We start from the raw sequence: 26,555 nt of genomic DNA, 5'->3' as shown, positions 1-26,555 counted from the left end.
TTTAACTGAGTCTTGAAGAAAGGCAGTAAAGTTAGGAGGCAGATCTGAAGAGGAAGAGAGTTGTAGGAATGGTGGACAGCAAGTGAAAATGGCCAATCAAGAGATGAAAGAGTATCTAGTGCAAGGAAATGTAAAGTTGCTATCTAGCTATACTGTCTAAAAATCCAATGAGTGGTTTCCAATAAATTAGAAGCTTTAGCAAGAGTTTAGACTTTTAAGTATTTATTAAAGAGCATTAGGATCTAATGATCAGAGAGAAAGATAAAAATCTAACTATTTCTAAGAGACCCCATCATCCGACCTGCCATAGCGAGGTCAGGAACAAAAAAGGACCCAATGCTTCCTTCTTCCTCCCAGAAATGAATGAAGAGTTCTATTTTGGACATTTTCAATTTGAGATGCCTCCCAGACATCCAATTTGAGATGTTCAAAGGGTTGTTGATGACACAAGTCTGGAGCGTGGGAGAGAGATTAGAAGTGGATACATAAATCTGGAAATCATTTGCATAGAGATGAAAATCAAATCCATGTCCTATTCACTCAATATTCCTTTCTGCTCTTCTATTCTTTTTTCATCAGAATAGCTTACTATATCAAATACTGGTCTTGGGGTAAGGGAGACCGGGGTTCAAATTCCACTTCCAACATTTACTTGTATGAAAATGAAAAAGTTACTGATTTATCTGAACCTCACTTCCGTCTTTTATAAAAATGAAGATAATAATACCTGTAGTACTTACCACATAAAGCTGTTGTGAGACTCAAATGAGATCATGTTTATAAAGTGTTTTACAAAACTTAAAAGTAATACATAAATATTAGTTATTATTACCATCATTATGATAATAGTATTGTAGGTCATAAACAACTATACTCATACATGCATACATCATTGCTTCTCCTAGTTTTTATCAGATGATATTCAAGACAGCATCACATCTTTGGCATAGTTAACTCTACATGGTTCCATACTACTAGGACTTCCACATTCACCTAGACCTGTCCCTCCCCACCCAACAAATGTTTTACAACTTTGTCTATCCTTTCTTTTATCAAAATTTACTTTCTTGTGTTCCAGTCCTACAGTATCCAGATAAACCAATCAATGCAAATATGTTAATGAGTACTAACTAGAGAGATCTCTATTATTCATTCCAAATAACAGTTATTTTAACAGTGAACTTCAGGAGATACAAGGGCTTAACTTAAAGAGATGATTTAATTAGTGAGAATGTCTGGCACTGTGAAGCCTATTGAAACAGAGATTAGGAGGACACAAGAAGGATAGGAGTGTTCTCTCATTTATCTACCAGTTCTTCTATGATAGGTCTTTTGTGATTCAAGTTGTATACTCCATAGTGCTATTGTGATTATATCCATCCACACCTGACTCATTCTCTCTTTTTTTTTTTTTACAAACTACAATGAAGTGGGTTGCCATGCAATTAAGTATAAAGAGAATGTGACATCTAATTTGTCCACCAAGTGTTGCTCTACTCAAGCCACCACCAAGGTAAGGTCTCAGAGAAGGTCTCTCCAATCTTTTTTTTCCACTTTCATTTTTTTTTCTTTTATTCAAGTCTTCTTATACAAAGTGACTAATATGAAAGTGTTTTACATAATTGCACACATATAATGTATATCTGTTTGCTTACCACCTCAGGAAGGGGGGAGGGGTCAGTAAGGGAGGGAGGGAGGGATAGAATTTGGCACTTAAAACTTTCTTTTTTTTTAACATACTTCCACATTAGTCATGTTGTAAAAGAAGAATCAGAACAAAAGGGAAAAATGCAGGAAATAATAAACAACAACAACAACCAAAAAGCAACAACAAAAGTGAAAATCCTATGCTTCGATCTGCATTCAGACTTCATAGTTCTTTTTCTGAATGTGGAGAGCATTTTCCATCATGAGTCTTTTGGCATTGTCTTGGATCACTGTATTGCTGAGAAGAGTTAAGTCTATCATGGTTGATCATAACATAATGTTGTTGAGGTCTCTCCAATCTTTTTTTTTTTTTTTTAGTGAGGCAATTGGGGTTAAGTGACTTGCCCAGGGTCACACAGCTAGTAAGTGTTAAGTGTCTGAGGCTGGATTTGAACTCAGGTACTCCTGACTCCAGGGCCAGTGCTCTATCCACTGCGCCACCTAGCTGCCCCGAGGTCTCTCCAATCTTAATTCCAGATATTCATTTGTCCTCTTGCCCCCCAGATGAGGACATTTAGTTTCCCATACTAGCTGGATTAAAAATTCAGACTAGAAAAAAATAAAATGTCACATTATCCCAAATTATGAGAATTATGGAGATGACTATATGGCTCTCCCTCATGTCTTGGAAATTCACTTCAATCCAGGTGACTCATATTTCATATAATTCTACCAACAACCCAGACTGTATCAACATACATTTTTATTCTGAAAGAAAACAAACAAAAAATATGACTCTTTTTAAGAACTATGTACAAAGAAGTCATGCCCCTCCCCTCTATCCTCCCAACTATTTATGAAACAGAAAACATCCCCAGGTATTAAAAGAATTAAAGGTTAGACTTATGAATCTTGAACAACTTTTCAGAATTTGGGACCTCAATCACCTGGGACAAAGAAATGTTGTGGAAATGAATCCTCCCTCCATGCTTTCAGCTAATGCAGCTCCCATAGGTTGCCTTTCCTTGTGCCCCAGAACACATCTCTCTTCTAGATCCTGACTCACCCTGAGTCTAAATTCTCACAATGTCCAGTCATACCATGGCAGCAGCAGGGATCACATTCAAAATGCCAGTTTGAGGAGCTGATCCCTCTCTATGACTGGAATGAATGACCCACATGGCATGTGGCTCCCCTCTTCCCATCTATCTTCTGCCACAAACTCAAGGCAAGAAATCTTTCTAAAGACAAAGGAAATGGAAACGAGTAATTTACAGAAAAGAGGTCCATACACATCACACTCATCTAATACTCTCCAAGTTCCAGCAGGCATTTTGAAATACCTTCTACATCTCCTAGGCATGGCTTTGCCTATAGGAATGCATTTATTCACCATTCCTATAACCAGGAAGAGGGTTTTCTTCTCCATGTTTCAGTTCAGCACCTCCAATTCCTGACACAGTAGCAAGAATAAATATTGCTGCTAAATATTACAGTCAGTTTTCCTCTCTCCCTCCTCAAACTTCTCACAGCCTTTCCCCATGCCATTCTTTTCCCTTTGCAAAGTCCTATCTTGTTTCTAGGTTACTTATATAAATGTTTTATCCCTAGCACCACCACCTCTTCCTCCTTTTAATGGAAGTTTCTTAAGGTAAGAATTATACCCCAGTGTGCTTGAACGTAGTAGCTACTTAATAAATTTATTGAATTGAATCAAAATGAATATCTCAGAGAGAGATTACCTCCACTGCTGTTTAAAAATAAAGGAGGAGAATAAGAATGACTGAGGAGAAAGCCATCCATATGTTGTCTATACCTTTCTGTGTTCATTTATACAATGCTTTAACTAGCCAGCTATGATCTTCTCCAGAACAGTAGATAAAATGACAAATGAAATATAGGGCAATAATTCTGTAACTAAGGCAAAGTTGCTGGTTTTAATATATGCCTCTTTGTAGGCAGATAGGCCATAACATGACAATAATGAAATATAAATGACCTACATAAAAAAGATAAAATCAGGTAATTACTGAAGCAACAGTTCTTTACAAAATAATTGCTAATGACCTTTGATAAAGAAATCACGTTTGTGATATTGCTGACAGGACAATTTTCAATTCAGCCATTGTGGGTGGGGGACCCAAGAGGGGGTATGTGGCAGACAACTCTGAAACATGAAAAGGCATTTGATTAGCAAAATACCATTTGTTTCTCTGAGAAAGAATTCCCTCATTGCAAATTGCTTTGACTGCTGGGAAATAGGGAGGGGAAAGGTGAGTGCTATCAATTTCAGGAATACTGTAACATTCCCCTCTGCTTGTCATATCTCCCTGCAGTTGGCATACCAATCAGTCACCTACCATGGGCAAGGCACTATGTCAAGTGTAGTGGGGCCTACAAGGAAAAAGACTCAACTCATGTCCTCAAGGAACTTACAGTCTAACTGAGTAGTTGGGACTCCAACATAAATAACTATAATACTCAAAATGATTATAATAATCAGCATTTATATATGGTTTGCAAAGCACTTTACATATGTTGTTGTTATTCAGTTGTTTTCACTTGTGTCTGACTCTTTGTGACCCCATTTGGGGTTTTCTTGGCAAAGATACTGGAGTGGTTTGACATTTCCTTCCACTTTACATATTGTTGACTTATTTAAGCCTTGTGACAACCCTATGTTTTAGGGACTAAAGATATTATTATCCTCATTTTGGAGATGAGAAAATGGAAGTTCAAAGGTGTTTAGTGATTTGTTCATAGCTCTTCCTCCCAATCAGAAGGGGGATGTGAACCCAGACCCTCCTCACTCTAAGTCTACTCACTACGCCATGCTGCTTCTCCCAATTGAACGTGAAAGTGAGAGAGGTATAAGCCATATGAGCTTGGAGGAGAAGGAGATCCATTCCAGCTGGAGACAACTAACAGTATGTTTTGGAACAATTTCTAAGAAATGCCCCACAAATAAAAACTCTAAGTAACTGACACATTGCTTGGAATGTATAAGTTACTGAGAGTTGCTGTTTGTAGGACTTTTTCTTAGAACTTGTTCCAATACATACTGTTAGAGGAAGGTCCCCAAAATGGTGAATGGATACCATATAGAAGAATATAGGAGCACGTGGTTGAGACTCCTACAGGAGAGAAAAAAAAAATGAGGTGGGATAGATCATGTTCTGCACCATTGGGTGGATCACTTATATCAGTGAGATCATGGAGCCCCTGAAATGCTGTAGTATTTGACCTACACAATGCAATTGTAAGAGTAATCAATAGTCATTAGTCCTCCTGAATCTCTCTGTAACCTCAGGCAGGTTATTCAATCACTCAAAAGCCACACAACAATGATTCTAAAGAAGATTCCTTCCTGGATCACCTCAAGATCTATTGGCTACCTCAGTCCTTACCAGGAAGTATAATCCAATCAAGCAACAAGCATCTATTAATCATCTGTGTGCCAGGTTCTGTGCTAGGGATGAAAAGACAAAAGTAAAATGGCCCTTGCCCTCACTGAACTTACATTCTAATGGGGAGACAACAAATATCTACATAAGTATAACTATATACAACATATAAGTATATACAGAATATACACAAAATGAATGAGATAGTTTTCAGAGAAAGGACAATATCATGTGAAGTGAATCGATCAGGAAAGGTATCAAGTAGAACATAATACTTGAGCTAAGTTTTGAAAGAAACTTGTTTAGTCATTTTCAGTCATGTCTAACTCTTTATGACTCCCTTTTTTTTGCAGGGTGGGGTTCTTGGCAAAAATACTGGAGTGGTTTGCCATTTCCTTCTTCAGCTCATTTTACAGATGAGGAAACTGAGGCAAATGTGGTTAAGTGACTTGCCCAGGTCACACAGCTATTATGTGTCTGAGGCCAGATTTGAATTCAAGAAGATGAGTTTTCTTGACTTCAGACCCAGCTCTCTATCCACTGTACTACCTAGCTGCCCTAGAAGGAAACTAGGGATTATAACAGTTTTGAGGAAAGGGAAAAGAAGAAAAGAGGAAAGAAGAGGTAAAAAGGAGAGGAGAGCAAAGCTAATTTTTATCTATCTTCCATGTGTAACATTTTGTGATTCTTTAACTCACTATTTCTGTAAGGCACACTACTGAAATCTCAGACTTACTCTTTTTTTCCTTTTGGATACTGCCAGTTCTTGGCAAAGAATTGTGGGGAAATGGCTATTAACTAACAAATGCCATAGGAAAACAGCATCATTCCTTACTCCTATCCCACTTTGGGCACTTTGCAGAGGACGCTAACCCTTGAAGAAAGGCTCATCTGCTAGTGCTTCTTTGTGTACTTGCCACCATCTCAAGCTCCCACTGCCATGCCCTGTTACATTGGCCATTCAGGATTAGTCATATTCATTCATGTAACAAGATGTGATTGGAGGAACATGCTAGACAAGTCAAGAGACCTCTCTAGTTCCTACTGAGGAGGCCAGACTAGATGAAAGGTGAGGGCCATTTCCTATGCTAAGTTCCTGTTTCCTATACTAAATTCCTGTGTCATATGTCAATCAAAAGCCAGCCTGTCCCCCTTAAATCTTCCCCCACTGTTCTTCCATGATGCTAGAAAGTCCAGTCATTAATTGGAAGATGTCCAGACTCCTGTGAGGTAAGAAATTGTTTGAGTGCTGTCAGGATCATCAATAAACATTTATTCAATGTCTGCTATTTGAAGAGTACTGTCAGATGCTAATGGATATACAAAGAAGCATAAGGTTCAGTCCCTGCCTTCCTTTGCAATATAGTTGGGAAGACAGATGTCATTTGTGGACACTTCCTCTTCTGGCATGTATCATAATTCTTCCATAATGTTTATCCTTGACTTTAAATAAATCTTCCCATAGAGGTCCATACAACACATTGGAGGCCATTCCCTGGTTATTTTACTCTCAGAGGTACTCCATCTATCAGTCTGTTATCTTTTGCTCTTGATACGTAATTTGACTCCTTTTCTTGTCATACATATCTTCAATGATAAAGTTGTGTGTGTATACACACAATGTGTGTGTGTATATACACATAATGTATATGTGTGTATACATACATATATATTTGCACATATATGTATATATATATATACATATGTGTCTATGGCAGGTAGGTGGCATAGTAGATAGAGCACTGAGCCTGGAGTCAAAAAGACCTGAGTTCAAATCCAGTCTCAGATAATTACTAGCTGTGTAACCCTGGGCAAGTCACTTAACTCGATTTGCCTCAATTTCTTCAACTATAAAATGAGCTGGAGAAGGAAATGGCAAACCACTCTAGTATCTTTGCCAAGAGAATCCCAAATGGGGTTGTGAGGAGTCATGCATGTACTCAGGTGTGTATATACACATGTGGTCAAACAACTAGCAAGTTCTAGAGGCATGATTTGAACCCTTCTCCACTAAATCCAAGAAATTTAATCTGGGCATCAAAATAAAGATAAAATGTAGATAAGTAGGAAAATTAATAAGTAGGAGGAATATATCATAGGCAGGAAGACCAGTATGAACAGAGGTTCAGGGCAAAAAAAAAGTCACAAAGATTAGTTGACTCCCTCCAGAGAGAAGTTTGTACAAAGGAAGAGGAGGAGAAGATGAGGTTGGAAAGTTGCATGAGGGCAACATTGTGGAGTGATTTAAATGCAAGACTAAGTCACTTTGACTCTATCCTATAGAAAATGAGAATTAATTGGAGAACTTTTATAATGAAGGGCTATGAGTATATAGTGATATTTTAGGAGGATTGTTCTGGGAACAGTATAGAGAATGGATTGCAGAGATGAGAAACTAGAGGCAGGGAAACAGTTTAGTGATCTTGGGAACAGAGATAGAGTTTTCATCAGTAGAGCCAGTTCAAGGTCATGCAAGAGAAAAAGCTAAATTTGGAAAGTGAATAGCTGGTAAAGATGACAGTGAGGATATAGAAGAAGAGGATATAGATTTGGGGGCTGTTGCTTAAAAGAGAAGAATAATGGATCCCTGATCAAAGGTAGCATGTACCCAACAAGGGCTGATAAAAATATATTTGTCTAGATGTCATGTGAATCTAATCTGGAAGGCTTGACTAACCAAAAAGGAAAGAGAGAAAATTACCCACAAAGATCTGATAAGCTTGGTACCATAGACACTAGCATAGAAAGCATAAATGTAGAAAGAAAAATAGCAAAAGAAAGGACCACTATTTCATGAGAGAGATTATCAAAAAAGAATGAGGCAGCAATAAAACCCATGACCCCAGATGTCTATAGACAAATGCATAAAGTATGAGTATCAACTTCTGTATATGTATATATGTGTGTATATATATGTGTGTGTGTGTATATGTATGCATGTGTGTGTATAGTTTATTCATGCTCATGATTGGTACATTCTCAGTTCTGCTTCTCTTAAATTGGTGCATTTGAAGAAGTCTTCAGCTCCAGTTGCCTTCCTTGTGTTTAAAATAGTGCTATCACTAATCTTTGTGGCTGCTTATGCCTAGCACACTGTTTGAGACAGGACTCGTTTTACTAATACTCACTACTAGGCAGGCTGCTTTACCTCTCAGGGACCAAAGCTAATAACCATGAACTTCAGTTCCCGGTGAAGCCTGTTAGCACTTGTATCAGTGTATAGTTTTTGTGTGAACCAAACATAATTAGAATTTTTTTTTTTTTTGGTGAGGCAATTGGGGTTAAGTGACTTGCTGAGGGTCACACAGCTAGTAAGTGTTAAGTGTCTGAGGCCGGATTTGAACTCAGGTACTCCTGACTCCAGGGCCGGTGCTCTATCCACTGTGCCACCTAGCTTCCCCTATAATTAGAATATTATTCATGAATCCTATAGTTAGATTTAAGGGGGGGGCAGTTAGGTGGCGTAGTGGATAGAGCACCAGTCCTGGAGTCAGGTGGACCTGACTGGCCTCAGACACTTAACACTTACTAGCTGTGTGACCCTAGGCAAGTCACTTAACCCCAATTGCCTCACACACACACAAAAAAGATTTTAGGAATATGTGATTATATTTCTGTTGCTTGAGATCTAGAACCAGACTATCAACAGATGAAATCTCAGAGAACATAATCATTGTCTCATTTAGAAGCTGTTATCAAAGGGCAAGGAGCATATCTGTCCTACACTATCCATTCTAGGTTAGGGGGGTTCTAATCCTGGGTTCCCCATTGCCAAGCACCCTAGCACAAGGTGGTAATGATAATAGCAAGTATTTATATAGTGCTTTAAGGTTGACAAAGCACTTTATATGTTTTATCTCACTTGATCATCATAACACTTTCAGGAAGTAGGTGCCATTTTTATTCCCATTTAACAGATGGGGAAACTGAGGTTGAGTAAGGTCAAGCAATTGGCCAGTGTCACACAACTAGTAAGTTTCTGAGGAAAGATATAACACAGATTTTTCCTGACCCCAAGTATAGCCTTCTATCCATTGTGCCATTGAGCTGATAGATGTTTGAGCTGATATGTCCATAGTCAGGAAAGCCTGTGGCAAATATAGAAAACATCAGGATCAGCATTTAAATAGTCAAGAATGGCAAATTGAAAAGAAAAGAAAAGAAAGCATGGCAAATTGAATCGAATAAGATATAATTAACTAGGGGGGCACTAGGTGACATAGAGGATAGACCCTGGATTCAGAAGGACCTGAGTTCAAATTCGGCTTCAGACACTTGACACTTACTAGCTGTGTGACCTTGGGCAAGTCACTTAACCCTCATTGCCCCACCCAAAAATAATAATAATAATTAGGATAAATTTTAAATGCTCTATTTTAGCTTTTAAAAAATCAGCTTTGAAAATACAGGATGAGGGATATGAGGCTTGATCACAGTTCCAATGAAAAAGACCTTGAGGGTTGTATTTTTTTTTGTTTTGTTTTGTTTTGTTTTTTTGTGTTGTTTTTTTTTGGTGGGACAATGGGGGTTAAGTGACTTGCCCAAGGTCACACAGCTAGTAAGTGTCAAGTGTCTGAGGCCGGATTTGAACTCAGGTACTCCTGAATCCAGGGCCAGTGCTTTATCCACTGCGCCACCTAGCTGTGTATTTTAAATGAGTCAATCACATGACATGGGAACAACAACAACAAAAGCTATTCTAGCTAAAAACATAAAATACACAATAAAGGGAGCACCACCTCCATCACACTTGTTCTTGACACACCAGACCTGGAATATTTTTAATATTATATTTGGGTCTGGATTTCACATTCTGGAAAAGAGCTGAACACATTTGAACTCATTTAGAAGAGGGTAGAATGAGACAGTAAGAGCAGGTTGGAATATGCCATCTCCAGTTCAATGAAAGAAGCACTTATTGTTAGGAAACTATGCTAGGCACGGGAGATATGATAAAAATGATACCATTCTTGGCTTCGAGGAGCTGACATTGTAGGAGGATCTCTCCAAGACACTGAATGCTGGTTCTGCAGAAGACAGGTTTAAAGGCGACATGACAGCAGCCTTCAAGTGTCTGAAGGGCTAGTGTTGTTGAAGAGGAATTGAACTCACTCTGCTTGGCCCAAGAAGGCTGAAGTAGGAGCAATGGGTATAAGTCACAGCAAAGCAGGTTACGGTTTAATATAAAGAAAACATTTAAAGCTGTCCAAAATTAGAATAAATTGCATAGACAGCACCCCCTTCTTTTTCGTTTTTCTCATACATTACTTCCCTTTATTCATTCTATGCTCCAGACAGAGTGGACTAACATCTGCCTTCTAAGCCCCTGCTGTCCTTTCTCGCCTCCCTCTGTGCACACCCTTTTTCTCTGTTCTTAGAATTCCTTTCTTTCCCTCTCATTGTTTGGTGAATTCTGCTTTAAAATCCCTGTTAGCTCCTTTGTGATGCCTTTGGTCAATTCCCTTGTTGAAACATCACAAAGCACATGTTTTTAACTATATTGTATTTATCATTTCATATTGTTCCTTAGAGTTCTCTCTGTTGGTGTCTTATCCCTCTATTAGAGTGTAGTTTCCATGAGGTCAGGAACTTTTTCATCAAAATTGTGCTTCACCCCATCCTCAGCACATACATAAATGATAATAAATGTTCATTGTTGTTTCATGTGTATAGCACTTTACAGTTTAAAATACTTCTGTAAACATGATTTCATTTGATTCTCAGAATTTTCTGAGTGGGGTTGACTATCTTTACTCCTGTGATTCAATCAATATGTGATCTCATAATGTAGGAGTTCCCTTTATTACCTCATAGTGGATAGAGAGGCTGCTTCTGAGTCCAGATTTACATGGATTTCAGAGCTGCCTCTGCGATAGGATGGTTCTGGGACACTGACCTCTCAGAGTCCCCTAGCCACTCTCCAAAACCACAAGGGGCAGAGCAGATGTCAATGTGCATATTGGTAAAGGACATTTTCTCATCATCACAAACCTTTCTCCAATTTTTTCCAAAAACTCATTTGATAGTCACCTACTCTGGAGGAAGCAACATGCTAGGCACACAAAAGAAAAGCCCAAAGCAGCCCTGACCTCAAGAAGCTGACAGTCTGCCCTTTTCTCTGGATTCCCCTGACCTCTCTCATCCTCACACCTATGCACCCACTTTATGAGATTTGACCCCCTATCTCTTCCTGCTCTGCCACTTCATAAGCTTTCTTAATACGTTTCCCACATGCAAATTAGCTGTATGGTATTTTGTAATGCCTAAAATCTAGGGTGGGCCACAATACCAGCATCCTTCACTCACTGTGTTGGAGAGGGGGAAAAACCTCTCTTAAATCATTGCAGATACAGAAAGCAGATTAACAAAGGAAATTAAACCATTTGCATCCAACAGACTTTGAAATACACCCACAGCCCCTCCTGCCCCCTCCCCCATCACAGATCTTCACACTTTTACTAATACCAGCTGGTTCATCTACTCCATAAGCTTCATCAGTTACTGAAAAGGAGACGCTAAATATGGGTTAAACTCTCCATGGTCATTAACCATGCTTTCTCTCTTGCTAGCTTGCTTTTTTTTTCTTTTTCTTTCAGAGTTTCATTCACCTGGAAAGGCATTATTGTTGTACAAATCCCAGGCATGGGGAGGAAATCGCAGTATGAGTGAAAAATGGGTAGGCAAGGAAAGAGGCATGGCAGAACACTGGCCAAGGAACTCAGATGCTGTGTGTTCAGAGAGATCAAAGGAATCTAAAGGAAATTACTAATCCCTATCAGGTGGAAATGAATGAATTTATGCTCCACAAATATATAGAAATATACCTGCTGTTCATAGACAATCTCTTGGCAAAAAGATCAAAGGACCTCAGAGATATTTCCCATGTCATACTCACAAGATACAAGGGGGTGGGGACAGGTCTGCTCTTATTCCCATTATCCAGTAAGGAAGCTGAAGATACTGAGACAGAGCATGAGCAAGTAATTTACCCAACCCTGTGCCATAAGGGAGTGTTGGATTCTGGGCAGGGTTGACTCTGGACAAATTAGCAAGTCCATTCCTGTTATCCTACTCCTCTCTCAACAAAGCATCTCAGTGTCTTCCAGATGCCTCTCAAGACTACCCAGGTACCCCCAACTATGGTACCCAAATTAACAGATCCCTCTGCTCTCCCTCCTATCAGAATTTATAATTTTGATTCCCACCATCAGTTATCTTCTAGGTGTTGGCTGTTTAACATGATAAAAGAATTGATACAAATTTATTAATGGCTGTTTGTTGTTGTGTTATGAACCTAGTATTATATCTTTGATGACTTTATTGTTCAACCACTGAAAACAATACCTACAGTATGAAGAAGGTTTGAATTGTGTTTGTTTTATTGTGTGTGGGGTCCATTAGGTCAATAGAATGGAATATTGATTAACAAGAAGGAAATGGAATGATGAAGCCTGGGAAGCCACAAGACCAGGGTTCAAAGCCTACCATTGACTTTTGTTAGCTGTGTGACATTGGGCTAGCCACTTAACCTCCCTGGGTCTCCATTTTCTTCCTTTATAAAATGAGGTAATTGTACTAGATGGCTTCTGAGATCCCTTGTAGTTCTGATTATTACCTAAGGCTCTACTTATTGACAACCCTAGCTGGTTTCTTTCTGTCATCTCTTTTCTTGGTCTACATTTACTGTTCCTAGCATGCCCATGGTAAAAGATGCAAGTTTTTTACTCCATATCCCATCCCCTGAATTTCAGCACACAACACTTCTTAAAATATATTCTTTTTAAAGTATTTTATTATTTAAGCACTGGAAAAAAATATATGATTCAACTCACTTTTTTAAAGCATTTACTAATCACCTACCATGTACAATGTATTGTGTGAAATGCTGTGATATGAAAACACAAATGAAAATGTCCATGCCTTTAAGATACTTACAAGGGAATATAACATATGCAAATGGAGAGATATCAAGGTGGAACATTAACTGCATCCCTAACTACTGGGCATTTAAAGTGGGTAAAGAGATATCTTAAGTTGAGCATATCCAAAATAGAATTCATTATCTTTCCCCAAAAACCTTTCCTTCCACCATCTTCTCTGTTTCTGTCGAGAGCATCACTCTTCTTCCTGTCTCTCAGGTTGGTAACTACAGCTGACAACATGATTTTCCTTAAGCATAGATCTGGTCATGTTACTCTTCTACTCAGTAAGCTCCTGTGACTCCCTATTGCCATTTAGTATAGAGTATCAACTCCTCTGGTATTTAAAGCCTTTTCCAATGTACTCCCAATCTATCTTTCCAGCTTCATTATATATTTCTCCCTTCCCAAATCCACACACATTATAGCTTTTTCTCTATTCCTCACACACAGTATTCTGTCTAAGATGATGATGGACTTCCCCCATGCCTAGAATACATGTGGAATAGGAGGAAGGGAGAATCCCCAAATGGGTTTTGTGAAGCACAATATACACACTGAAGAAGAAATTTTCTAACCTTAAATCAGTTAGTTGTTTGGGGTCATAGAATTTTTTTTTGGCAGGGTCACACAGCTAGTAATATGTAAAGTGTCTGAGGCCAAATTTGAACTCAGGTCCTCCTGAATCCAGGGCTGGTGTTTTATCCACTGTACCACCTAGCTGCCCCAGGGGTCATAGACTTTGAATCAGCACCAGACATAGGAAGTAAAAAGTATAGACTTATACTTAGCCTCTAGTTGACTTCTGTTGCTCGTCTAACTAGGTGAGGTGGTTCAGAATCTCAGTCCTTAGGTTTTAAAAAGAACTTAGCCTGCCCTTGTCAGGGAGAGGTTTTCTGGCTATTACATCTTAGTAAAATCACTGGATCATGAAAGCCTAAATTCAGAACAACTAAAAAGGATTTCAAAGGTCAACTAATCCAACTTTATCATTTACAAATTTTCAAAAAAACTAAAACTAAAAGTAAAGCTGATGGATGTCTAGTGACCTGCCCAAAGCCACACAATAAGTGTCAAAGTCAGGATTTGTTAGTGGCCTTGGAGACAATCATATATTCTGGCTAAAAATACCAGAAGATGGAAACAGAGCTAGCAGGACCTTCTGAACAGTTGAAGACTAATAGATGACAGAAGACAGCAACTCAGTCCCCAGAAAAAAAACAACAAAGACATAATAAGTGAAGATCAGAGATAGCCAGAAGCAACAATTCATCCAGTAGAAATATTGTACCCAGAAGAGAAAACCTGCCTGGCCACAGAAAAAAAGGGACATATAACCAAGCAAAAACTAAGCACAGTGCAAAGATATCACCAGAGAATATGAGCTGTTCGTTATAATTAAACTGGCAAGTTGCTATGTTACAAGAATGTTCCCTGACCATATATGACCTCTATGTCTAGGCTCTCCACATCTATGTCTATGCTCTCCATGCATGTACCTGGGCTACATGTGGGTTCTTTCCATGTGCCCCTGACTTGATCCTATGTGTTCCCTATAAGTATATGTTGATTTGCCTTCCCTGATCACACTTGTTCTAAGCATACAAGAGCCTTCCATAGTTGATGATGTTGTATCTTGTAAGTGGGTATACCCAAAGTATGAAGAGGGGGATTTTTTTTGTATTCCCTATATAATTTTATTGTGTCTTTTATTTTTTAACTAATTGCCCTCCCTCTGACCGGCTGCTAAAAATAAACATATAAGTAGGAGCTCATGAGCTAAGGCTTTGCAGGGAGGTTCAGACCCAACTGTTTGCCAAACTTGGGGTAATTTCTCCAGGGCACATGTAATGTGTATAAATGTTAGAGGGAAGGGTCTCAAGTGCTACTAAGTAAATACAAGACAATATGAAGAAAGACAGAATACTAGCAGCTGGTGGGAAAGGAGTAGGTTGTTCAAGAAAGGCTCTGTTAAGGGACAGCAAGGTGGCGCAGTGGATAGGGTACCAGCCCTGGATTCAGGAGAACCTGAGTTCAAATCCAACCTCAGACACTTGACTCTTACTAGCTGTGTGACCCTGGGCAAGTCACTTAACCCCAATTGCCTCACCAAAAAAAAAGAAAGAAAAGAAAAGGAAAAAAAAGAAAGACTCTGTTGATGAAGTGAAAAGTGATCTGAGCCTTGCAGGTAGCAAGGTGAAGTGAAGGAGTGCATTCCAGGCATACAAGATAACTTATGCAAAGGAACAAAGATGAGAGATGGTATGTTGAGCTTAAGGAACACCTACTAGGTCACTGGAAAAGAAATAGTGTAAGAGTCAATAATATTTAATAAGTCTGGAAATATTAGTGAGAGTGAGGATGTGGAGGGCTTTCTAACAAACTGAGACAGCTAGGTGGTGCAGTGGATAGAGTACTAAACCTAAGTGTCAGACACCTGAGCTTGAATCCAGCTTTTTTCTTAACTATAAAATAGGGATAATAATAGTACCCACCTCCCAGGGTTATTGTGAGGATCAAATGAAATAAAGTACCTGTAACACAGTAAGTAACACAGACCCTGGCACATAGTTTCTTTCCTTCCTTCCTTATCATGAAAGTAATAGGGAGCTTTTTGAGCACAGCAACAAAATGGCCATCCCTGTGCATAAGAAACACACAAACATACATCAGCTATGTAGAGAACTGATTGGAGAGAGAGAGAGAGAGAGAGAGAGAGAGAGAGAGAGAGAGAGAGAGAGAGAGAGAGAGATCTGGGGCAAGGAAACTAATTGGGAGCTATTAAAGGTTTGACCTCAGTTAGTGGCCCTGTGAGTGGAGAGGAGAATAGATACAAGACATATTGTGGAGGTAGAATCAACAAGATTTGACATCTGATTATATAGGGGTGGTTCAGGAAAGGGAGGAGTCAAGGGTCACCTTGAAGACTAATAGATGATAGAAGAGATCAGCTTAGTCCCCAGAAAAACCCAGCAAAGACATCATAAGTGAAGATCAGAGATACCCAGAAGCAACAATTCATCCAATAGAAATGTACCCAGAAGAGAAAACCTACCCAGCCACAGAAAAAACTCTAAGGATACTAATATCCTCAGTAGGAATAGAGAATTTTGGAAGAGGGGTGGGTTTGGGGAAGGAAATAACGAATTTCACTTTGGCCATATTAAGTTTAAGATGCCAACAGGATATCCAAGTAGAATTGTATATACCAGACAGTTGGAGACAAGCTACCAGAGCACAGGAGAGAGATTAGGATGGATGCAATGCTAGATATATTTGGGAGCCATCTATTCATGGATCAGCAGAGATAGATGAGAAGAGGGCCTAGGATTAATCATTAGAAAATGCCTGTGTTTAATGGATTGAAGGTAGATGATGGACCAGCCAATTGGTTAAGAACTATGGATATAAAACAAACAAGTGAATGGATGGATAGATAGATAGATAGATAGATAGATAGATAGATAGATAGATAGATAGATAGATAGATAGATAGATAGATAGATAGATAGATAAAAAGGGGAAGCTAGGTGGTACAGTGGATAAAGCACTGGCCCTGGATTCAGAAGGACCTGAGTTCAAATCCAGCTTCATACACTTGAAACTTTCTAGCTGTGTGACCCTGGGCAAGTCACTTAACCCTCATTGCCCCCCCCAAAACAAACAAATGAATGAATGAATAAGAACTATGGATACAAAAGAATTTTTATATAAAGAGGGAAATAGAAAGAAGTTCATGACTATTGGTCACTATCTTCCCAGTAAGGTAGAGGATGAGGTCCTCTATAAAAGAAAAGGAAGTGTTGTTTTTGGAGGCATAAAGAGAGAAGAGAATATTTGACACAGCCACTCTGAAGAGTGTGGTAGAGAATCAATAAGGAAAAAATAAAAGAATCAGCTTGTAGTAGTGAAAGCCAGTTTGAGGATCTGAAAGGACATCTGAGAGCCAGTTACTGAACTCCTTGATAAAAGAAAAAGATCAACCTACCAGCAGTCTGTTACAAGGATCCAGACTACATAGTACAGATGAATGGAGTAAACCTCAGCTGGAGAGGCCAAAAGATGGCTTAGAAGTGGCAGTGAAGAATAAGGAATGGTCCTATCTCTCTGCTTGTCCCACCAAATCATTGGTTTAGAGAAGAGTAGTAAGTAATGGAAAGGGTGACCAGATCAGATTTCCTTTAGTTCCCAAATATCAGGAATTAGAAGCTTTAGAGAAGAATTAGAAGAAAGAGAACTGGTGAGATCTAAGATAAAGAAGAGATTGTTAACAAAACAACAGAGTGGTGATTCCATAGGGCACAGTGAATGATATTGGCTGTGGGAGGATATGACTGGGATGGACAGAGATGAGAATACATTGAAAAATGTTTGAGGGAAGGGATTTTTTCTGTGACAGTTTGCTCATGAACATCTAGGGGAAAGAGTTGATAGGGATTTTTATCATTCAGAGTTCTGTGACAATGCTTAGGCATGATACTGAGATAGTGGTGGAGGTACCCAAAGCTGATCACTCCAAACAAGGCAGCTAGTGGGTGGTGCCAAAGCATCTGGTTTGGTAAATCAGTAGTGTTCATGTCTCCCAATTCAGACCAAACTCATATTTGACACTGTCATCCAAAGATGGCAAAGAGAGATACCTGGAAGATCCCTTGGAATATAATAGAGAGAGGAAGGGAAGATAGAAGGGAGGTATGAGGGAGAGAAGATAGGAGGGATGGAAGGAGGGAAGAAGGAGGGAAGGAGGGAGGGAGGGAGGAAGGAGGGAGAGAGTCTAAGGGGTAAAGGATAAATTAGAAAGATGATTGACTTAAGGTGGAAAGGCTAATGATGAGGCCTGATCTAGGACTGCAAGTGTCTTGAGACCATGGGACTGAGCCTCTCTCATTTGTGTCCTGTCTCAGGTTAGCCCCAGAAAACCCCTCCAGCCCCAGAACTTCATTTTCCTGTCCAAGCTTATGCCCCTTGGTGTACTTTCCACCAATTTCCTTTTTTTGGGACTTTCATTGCTCTCAGTTCATTGACAGACATGAGCATCTTTCTCTGGCCCAGCTGCTGTCTCCCTTCACTTCTGCTTTCTCAGAATGAAGTAATCCTCTGGCACCTTCCTCATGGGAGTGGTTTGCTAGAATCCCCCTTCAAAACATGATTACAATAGGGAAAGAATGCCATATACACAGAACAAGTTAGAACAGAATGTTCTCTCCACACTGAGGGAAAGTTCGTGGTGTTACAATAATGGATGCATGTGGCAGCTAAGTGATACAGTAGAGTTATGGACTTGGAGTCATCAGGTCCTGCATCCAATCATGCCTCAAATGCTTATTAGGTGAGTGACTCTGGATAAGTCACTTAACCTAGCACAGCCTCACTTTCTACATTTGTAAAATGGAAGATCAAATGTATAAAGTGCTTTATAAAATATAAAAAGCTATGCAAATTCTAGATATTATTACATTAAAGTGTTACATCTTCCCAGCAATAGATGCTTCCTAAACCATAGCTCATTAATAACTTAGTCCACAAAAATGAATTTAATATCAGCATTCATGGGGCAGCTGGGTGACTCAGTGGATAGAGCACTGGAGTCAGGAAAACCTACACTCAAATCCAGCCTCAGACACTAACTAGCTATATGACCCTGAGCAAGTCACTTAACTCTGCCTCAGTTTTCTCATTTGTAAAATGAGCTGGAAAAGGAAATGCCAATCCACTCCAGTATCTTTGCCAAGAAAACCCCAAATGGCATCACAAAAAGTTGAACATAGCTGAAACAACTAAATAACAGCAGAGTAAGTCCTACAATTCCAAATAGAACAGAGTTAAAGTGAGTTTCCAAGACTATATAACCTGACAGAAGCAATGTGGCACTCAAGGATAAAAGATCATGGAAAGAGGATTGACCCAGAATCAAGAAGAAAGCCTGCCCCTGACATGTCCTGGCTGTGTGATCCTGGGCAAGTCATCTGAATTCTCAATGCCCCAGACAGCTCTCTAAATCTACGTAGGGGGTCTTACCTAGATCTAAGAAGTTACAGGTCTAGGGGAGAAAGAGTTTATTATGTTTATTTGACAGTTTCTAATAACTTGGACACCACTTTTTGTTGCAACTAGAGCAAAAAATTGTTTAAAGATATTCTAATAGTTGTGTATTTTTCTATCAGACAGGAAGTAACATTTCCCAGAATTGTCCTTAAGGGAATCCTAATTGGAATTACCCTCAAAAAACATCCAGCATAGTCTCCGATATGTTGAACAGAATAAAAATAACACTAAAAAGGAATTCACACACCCAAGCTCAATGGTATACAGGTGTCTGAAATTCTATGACATTGATCATAATGATACCCATGACCTGGAAACAGATACCACAGACGTTGGCTTAGTAAAGGTAAATGACCAGGTGAAATGATCTCAGTGATAAGTGAGATATACCAGTGATAACTTGGGCTATTTTAAATTGTTGAAAAAAATCTCTAAGTTAATAACTATAACAACAAAAATAATAATAATAATAATAAGCACTTACATGGTGCCTTTAAGGTTTTCAAAATGTTGGGGGCATCTAGGTGGCACAGTGGATAAAGTACCAGCCCTGGATTCAGGAGGACCTGAGTTCAAATACTGCCTCAGACACTTGACACTTACTAGCTGTATGACCCTGGACAAGTCACTTAACCCTGATTGCCATGCCCCCCCCCAAAAAAAAAAGGTTTTCAAAATGTTTCACTTGTTAACTAATTTGATACTGACAACAACCCTATGAGGTAGGTGCTATTATTATCCCCATTTTAAAGATGAGGAAACTGAGGTAGCAGTTAAATGACTTGCCCAAAGTCACACAGATAGTGTTTAAGACAGGACTAGAACTCAGGTCTTTTTAACTCTATCTACACAGTGCTTACCTGAGAAGCGATGTCTGAATCCAAAGAAATGGAATCTTTAAACAATATATCACTTACTGGTACTTAGGGAGTTGTAGCTGAAAATAGCACTTATGATTGATGATTCAAAGATAGCCACATGAACATGGTCCTCTAGTGAGGAAAGCATATGCTTTCTAAAGATTGGGGATGAAGCCAATATATTAGTGGTTTCATTACCCTCAAAATATTTTCTAATTTTTGTTGTTGGTGGTCCCTCATTCTGGAAGAGGACCATGACATTGGGATGATGTCATGACTTGCAGTGAATGGGATTTAAGTGAGGCAAGGCTGTGCAAAGTCACCAGCCTCACTCTCTCCTCCAGAGCCATCTTGGTCCAGTGGCAAGATATACACCAGGACAATTGGAGATGGTCCTGGATGTTTAAGGCAATTGAGGTTAAGTGACTTGCCCAGGGTCACAGAGCTAGTAAGTATCTGGGGTAAGATTTGAATTCAGGTCCTCCCACCTTCAGGGCTAGTGCTCTATCCACTATGCCACCCAACTGCCCCTCTATTTTTTTGTATTTGTATCTTCAGTGCCCACCATAATATCCAGCTCACAGTAGGCACTTAAAAGACTTAATGATTCATTTATCAATTGTAAACTGGTTTTATTTTTTACTTCTGCTTTTGCAGAACGTACAATGTTAGCTCTTTAAGAAAACTAGACTATTTTCGGACCTTAGTTGAAATCGTTCGTCTGCTATTTACTCCACAAGTTGCTTCTCCTCTAAGGTCCTCAAGCTTTCTCTTGTGAAATTGAAGGATGGGGTGGTTCCTTCCTGCTCTAAATTGATGCTCCTATGAACCCTTTCCTCCTTTTTCAGATTTTTATAGTAAGGTCCATAACTAGTAAGTGGCCAAGGTAGGACTCAAACTCAGTCTTCTGCCTCCAAGGCCTCTTGTCATTTCACTGTATCCCCTGCCCCAGAAAATGAGGAATTTGAATCAGGATATGCACATTTCCTGACTTGGTTTTGGTAACCATAAGCCACTGGAGCTTCTTGACAACACGTGGGAGATCGATCGTTAGTTGACTCAGTGTTCATTGTTTGTTTGGTTTTGTAACTAAACTAGTCTCCAAGGAGTAAACTTTCTAGTCCACCATATGTATCATATAGTTAATTATAACAGATTCCCTCTCTTACCCATGTATCCTGAGCATAAGGAAGTCCCTAGTATACATATGGAGAACCACACTGCTCTTACAGTCCCCTCTCCATACTATCTCCTATAGCCTTTGTACAGTGGACATTAATGACTTCTTTGGGGCCCCTTCTGGTTTCACCAGATGAACAAAAAAAATGAAAATAAGCATCTGTCATGTTTTAACTTTTTAAAAAACCCAATCTATCAAACCTCCTCCAATTCGAAGGAGTATTTGGCTTGGGGAGAGGGGACTCAGCAGTACCATACATGGCAAAAAGCTCACTTACTAATGCTCCACTTCCTGACATTTAATTTGCACAATTTGTCTCTTATTATCTGGCATCTCTCAGAGGATTTTGGAAGCTGAAAAAGGGAAGGCAAAAACCTAATAAGCAATGCTATTAAAAAGCAGGGCCCTGGTGGCAGCCAGTTAAGGAGTCAGCCCACTAACTCCCTGGCCAGCTTCTTCCAACTCATCAACAACTGTTGACAAACCCCTCCAACCAGAAAATGTGGTCATGAAAGGGAATCAAATTGGGAGATAACTGGAATATAATATGGGATAAGAATGCCAAAGCCTTCTGTGGTACACTGTACTTTGCAAACAGAAGAGCTTATCTGGCTGTCTCAACTAACCACAAATAGCTATGATATATTTGTGAGTAGAACATACACCTAGGTAGGGAAAATTGCACATTTTTGGTCATAAAAAAAAAACCCAAGATGTTTTATCTGTGTTTCAAAAACTCAAAAATGACTGAAGCTGTGAACTTCAAATTTGGCAGGATTGTAGTCCTCATTAAGGAAAGGAAAGAAAGCCAATTCCAAAGAAAAATGGTTTCATATTTTTGAAGTTTTGAAGGTTTAAACAATAAGTGTGGAGCACAAGATGAAGAACATTTATTCCCTTTACTGCTTTTAGCTTCCATTTGGATAAAGATTATGAAGTAAAGGAAGTATTGAACATATCTCCGTGTGGGATATTGACCAGGCCAAAAGAAATTCCTTTTCTTGGGTCTTAGCGTCTTTGTCCTTCCTTTTCAGCTTTTAAAACTGAAGTGCAGGGGCTATATGCCAGTGACAAAGGAAGAACCTGAAAGTCAGAAAATTCTTGGACCTGTGTTAATTTGGCCAGTTTAGTGGCCCTAAACATGTGCTATTAAGTATCTATTCAGTTCAACTCATGAAATATTTCTTACGTGCATACCACATGTGGGACATTATAGTAGGTGATAGAGATCTAAAGGCCAAAATAAAACAATCCCTGCCTTCAGGGAGTTTACATTCTGATAGGGACAGGAGGGGAAGGTGGGGAAGGTGGAGGGAGGGGGCTTGGCAAATGAACATAAAGTTAGTAGATAGAAAATCTATATGGAAAAATTAAATGGGGTTTTAAATTTTTTTTTGAGGGAGAAGACTAACAACTGGGGGAATCCAGAAATGTTTCTAATAAATGAATACACCAGAGCTGAGCCTTAAGGGGAGCTAGGTGGAGGTAAGGAGGGAGAATATGATGTAAAATGTGCAGGATATATGGTGTGGCTAAGTGGATATTATCATGGAAAATTAAACCTTGTCTTTTCTTGATTTGACTGCAAATGTTTACATGTCCAAATTGCATCAATAGATAGTTAAAATATATGCATATTTGTTTATGGGTGTGCACTCACACACAGAGTGATCACTTCCATAAAGCACACTCACATCTGTAGCTAAATACAGCAGCTGTTTAACAGCCCAGGCTAACACTGTGAAAGAACTGGGGCCTGAATTAAAAATACCACATCCCGTTAGAACTGCAGTGGGAACAGAGGTCTTATGTTAGGAATGCAGTCTTGAGAATTGTCCAAGCTTCCCCTAGACAGAATTGTTTTGCCAAACTCACAGCACGGGCCCTGAAATTTGGGATTTATAATGAAAATGCTGACAGGTTCCTGCCTTTATTCAATGCTCTAATAATTGTATTGTAATAAATAATACTTTGAAGGCCAGTTAAAAGGATAACCGAGGCAATAAAAAACCTGCTAAATGAGTACATTTACTGTCCCCAGATTTTTGCAGAGCCAATAAATAAAAAGAAACTAAAGATATTCAAAGACTTTTGTCTGCATGAGAAAAACCATCCTCCTTTTCAGCAGACAAAAAAAAAAAAAAAAGGTTGATAGGAAAGGGACTGTGGAACAATTTTTGTGAGTATGGTATACCATGAAATCTACTTTCAATGAGGTTTGTACATCCGATAACCTAAGCCAGAAAGAATCCTAGAAATTATAGAACCAGAAAAGCAATCTGAAATCAGAGCTATTCATCATAAAGGGCCACTGTCTCAGGTCATCCTGAAAGTGAAGAAAACTCTGGCATGGTGACTTCTGGTCATGATTTGGAATACAAGAGAGACTATTGAACAGGGCACCAAATAGGAAACACTATATCATAGTCTTTTCATCAAGAACTGCTTGTTTTCAGACTCTTAGGTGATATATTTTCAGCTAAAACCAGGCATTTTCTTATCACAGGATGTCTCAAAACTGAAATGTTCCTCTTCGGCCCCCTAAGTGATGTGGCCAGCTCGATATGCCATCCTTGCTACTTAATATAAATGGTTCCCATTTGCCAAAATCCTTTACCTCATAGTTGAGGCCTTTTATGGTTTGTACTCAATTCATTCTTCTAATTACTCCTTTACTAGACTGACCTTCAGCTCCAGGCAAACAGATTTACAGATTTCTGGAAATCCGATTGATTGATTTACTGATTAATTGACTGAAGGTAGAAAAAAGATAGCACTATTGTGGAGGTAGAACAAGTATGGGGAGAAGAAAAGGGAGGGGAACTGTCCCTGTTCCTTTTTTCTCTGTTTCAGCCCCAGGAAAAGAACCCCACCTCCTATCCTCCCCCCCCCCCCGCCCCCGACTGTACTCCTTTACTAACTCCTCTCTGATCCTAATGCAACCCTGGCACATCAGCATCAGGAGTTATCCAGAAACTGAAAGAGACCATTGTATGTTCTGGAATGAGCAGTAAAAAGGGAGAAGAGAGATGCTGATCATTTTCAGTTCTCTGCCACTCTTCTCTCCCTTTCTCCTAGTATTTCATCTAAGCCGTTCTTCTCTAAGCTCAACTCTTACCCACAAGTTAAAATTATTTCATTTTTCTCTCCATCATATTAACATCTTTTCCCTACTTTTTCCTTTAGTAGTAGAGAGGAAATGTGGTGTAATGCAAATTACTCCAGACTGAGTCAGAAAAAAGGAAAGAAGGAAGGAAGGAAGGAAGGAGCGAACGAACGAACGAAGGAAACAATCATTTATTAAGATATACTATGTGCCAATCACTGTGCAATAGGTGTTTTACATCTATTATCTCATTTGATCTTCACAATCACCCAGAAAAGTAGATGCTGAGGAAACTGAGGCAGACAGAAGTTAAGTGACTTGCTCAGCTAATGAGTTCCTGGGGTTGAATCTGAACTCAGATCTTCCTGACTTCATTCCCAGTATTTTATTCACTGCACCATCTAGCTCTCTTTGGGTTCTAGACACCACTCTGGATGCACTAGCTGTGTAACTCTGCACAAAATATTTAAACTCTCTGAGACTCAGTTTTTATCTACGGATCATGAAACTTGTGCTACCTTCCTCACAGGATTTTTGCAACAACAATTTGCAACAACAACAACAACAACAAAAAGCTTTGTAAACCTTGAAATGTCCTCTAATGAATGGGAGAGAGGATGAAACAGTGGAAACAGCCAGGATTTAGACGCAGAGGACTGGGCTTCAAATCTTGGCCCTACCACATTCTATCTCTATGACCTTGAACAAGTCAATTAACATCTCTAAGCTTCAGCTTTTTCATCTGTAAAATGAAGGGGTTTGGCTAGATGGCCTCAGAGGCCCCTTCTGGATATCTATCTATGATCCTATCAACTGTTATTGTTGATTCGTCATCTATCAAATGGAAATCATAAGTTTACTCTTCCTTTCTCAAGGGTAGAGTGTAAAAGGTTCTCATGTTAAGGAGATGAAGGGGGAGAGAGATGAGAGATAGATAACAGATATGACAAGGGGGCAGCTGGTGGCACAGTGGATAAAGCACCAGCCCTGGATTCAGGAGGACCTGAATTCAAATCCAGCCTCACACACTTGATACTTATTAGCTGTGTGACCCTGGGCAAGTCATTTAACCCTCATTGCCCTGCAAAAAAAAAAATAGATATGACAAATAGATAGCTGGATAGATAGATGTGAGAGATAGATAATAGATTAATTAAGGAAAACAAATCCACATATCTGCTATGCCTAGATCTCTAAATTATTCTTCTAGATATTTCTTTCCAGGTTGTTGTTCAGTCATTTTCCCCTCACGGCCAAGTCTTTGTGATCCCATTTTGGCTTTTCTTGACAAATATGCTGGAGTATTTTACCATTTCCTTCTCTACATCATTTTTGAAGATGAGAAAACAGAGGTAAATAGGGTTAAGTGACTTACCAAGAGTCACATAGCTAGTAAATACCTGAGACCAGATTCGGACTTAGGTCTTCCTGACTCCAGGCCTAGCACCCTGTCCACTGCACCACCTCCAGATTAAATTTCACTTATTCAATTCTGAAATCCCCTACCTGTACTGTCATTCAGTTCACCTCTCTGTATTATCTCTAATGACACTGTGATAGAGTTTGTCAAATGCCTTGCTAAAATCTGACAATAGTAAGTCCTTGGGGGCAGCTAGGTGGCACAGTGGATAGAACACTGGCCCTGGAGTCAGGAGTACCTGAGTTCAAATCCAGCCTCAGACACTTAACACTTACTAGCTGTGTGACCCTGGGCAAGTCACTTAACCCCAATTGCCTCACAAAAAAAAATAATAATAATAATAAAAAATAGTAAGTCCTTATTTTACTTTTCCACTTCTCCCTTAATGATCTGCCACTCGACTCCCCTCTTGACTCCCCTTGCTCACTACCACCTTTTTTAAAACGATCTTCATTTTCATTTCCTGCATCTTTCCCACGGGCCACCTTCCCCTTCCTCACTGGCTAGCCAACCCTACCACTGAACTGGAGGCTTGCCTGTAGAATTCCAGATTTGTTTCTCTTGTCCCTGTTACTGGGCCATGGCCGGTGACAATATACCTTCGTGGCTTCCTGCTCTCTATTGAACGCTTCTTCATCTCTTCTCCCATCTTAATTAAAGGCTGTTCCACTCAAAGTACAAGTTAAAATGAACAGAGTTTCTTGTCAAGCTTTATATTCTCTCCCTTTATAGTTAGTTGCTGGCAATTTGTATGAGAGCCGTGGAAGTGAATGTGATACCTGACGATGTTACAGCATACAGCTGCTACCTGCTCCAGATACCCAAACGGAGCTCTGCCTCTGACAGGCAGCCCGAGTGGTCTCAGGGATGGAATCCTAACAAGTCACGCACCTGCAGAGGGAATTGATTTCATTGGAGCTTGTTTCTTAGACAAAGTGACATCCAGTGAAGATCTTTTTGCTTATCAGGTTCCC

At 39.4% G+C, this 26,555-nt stretch overlaps 1 pseudogene; it reads right to left on the bottom strand.

The window, feature by feature from the left end:
- LOC122748689 overlaps positions 1-26,230 on the bottom strand; it is a 173,687-nt pseudogene extending 147,457 nt beyond the window's left edge.
- Between the last annotated feature and the right edge of the window lie 325 nt (positions 26,231-26,555).

This window comes from Dromiciops gliroides, chromosome 1 (genome assembly GCF_019393635.1).
Source record: "Dromiciops gliroides isolate mDroGli1 chromosome 1, mDroGli1.pri, whole genome shotgun sequence".
Classification (NCBI taxonomy): domain Eukaryota; kingdom Metazoa; phylum Chordata; class Mammalia; order Microbiotheria; family Microbiotheriidae; genus Dromiciops; species Dromiciops gliroides.
The sequence above is the reverse complement of the archived record's forward strand: the minus strand, read 5'-3'. Positions and strand labels throughout refer to the sequence as shown.